The sequence below is a fragment of the Adiantum capillus-veneris genome, chromosome 10 (assembly GCF_014529385.1).
Source record: "Adiantum capillus-veneris isolate H3 chromosome 10, ASM1452938v2, whole genome shotgun sequence".
In the NCBI taxonomy this organism is placed as follows: Eukaryota; Viridiplantae; Streptophyta; class Polypodiopsida; order Polypodiales; family Pteridaceae; genus Adiantum; species Adiantum capillus-veneris.
The window spans coordinates 149,340,766-149,341,455 of NC_140940.1; positions in this window are offsets into that span (position 1 = coordinate 149,340,766).

Genomic DNA, 690 nt, shown 5'->3' on the forward strand with positions numbered 1-690 from the left:
GCAAAGATTTCATGATTTCTTGCTCTGCACTAAGGATATGACACAAAGATTTTGAAGAATCCCCTAGGTAATGAGTTTCCTTTCATCCTTCCCATTCTTGATACTAGCTATACAATAATTACGACCCACAAACAGTTTGTGTACATATAAGTAGATTTTAGTATAGTGAAATGTAAAAATTAACTTAGAATGAAGAAATGACATAAACTACAAACCATATATAGTGCATGTCATACAAAAGGACCATACAGAAGTATGGTGGAGAGTTGGGACTACGTCTCCCCAAAAATTAAGAACGAAAGGCATTCCTTGCTCCGTCGTTTGGTCTAAGCAAACACATGGACATGGATATTTGGATGTAGGTGGCAAACCTTTACCACTTATTGACACACACTTTTGTCTATCAGTTTGTAAATGCTCATGTTGTCGATTTATTTTTGTTCTTATGGAGTTTGCTTTTTTTCCTATATTGATAGATTTGATGTTGTCTAGATTTGTCTAATGTAGCTGCCTTACCAATTGCAACCTTCGAAGAGTCAAACACCATGATTTTTTTGAGTGAAATGCCCCTCTCTTGTTTATGGCACAGGATTTTCCCAAGGACAATTTATCAAGCATGGTCCTTTGTTGCCACTCTCACAACTCTCCTCTCTGTTTGGTTGAAGCAGATTGTGTCATTGTAGCTCTCTA